Genomic DNA, 511 nt, shown 5'->3' with positions numbered 1-511 from the left:
CGTAGTTTTATTAATGTATACTGATTTACGCATTTCCTTAAATGATTTTTATTAGATTCAAATACTACCTGCCCCAAACCAGCACTAATCGCCAGTGAAAGTCAGATTATTTCATTTCGACCAGGACCACCAGTGTTCGCAATTGTTCAGGGACGACAGTGGCGAGCAACAACAACCTTAGTTTACTTTTTTGTGAAGGGAGGGCAGGCGTCCACCGGGCAACCCAGTTAAGTGTCCTGCTAGTTAAATATATTTCTCATTCCGTAGAAATTACACGGGCCCAGCTAGTTTGGAATATTATTTTCTCTTGTATCATCTGCTCCACATGTAAGTAAAAAAGTGTTTATTGTTTATTGTATGTAAGAATTGATTTCGATTCCTTGTACGCACGAGTCATGAAAAATATCGTTTTGAATCGGATTAATCAAAGTTTGAGATAAGCTGTGATTTTGAACACCTGTTTCACACGATAAAGCAGTTAAAATCTAATCTGGTTTCATTTCCCGAACGC

Source organism: Euprymna scolopes, chromosome 14 (assembly GCF_053919585.1).
Source record: "Euprymna scolopes isolate OS-2025 chromosome 14, ASM5391958v1, whole genome shotgun sequence".
Lineage (NCBI taxonomy): Eukaryota > Metazoa > Mollusca > Cephalopoda > Sepiida > Sepiolidae > Euprymna > Euprymna scolopes.
Note: the sequence above shows the minus strand (reverse complement) of the source record.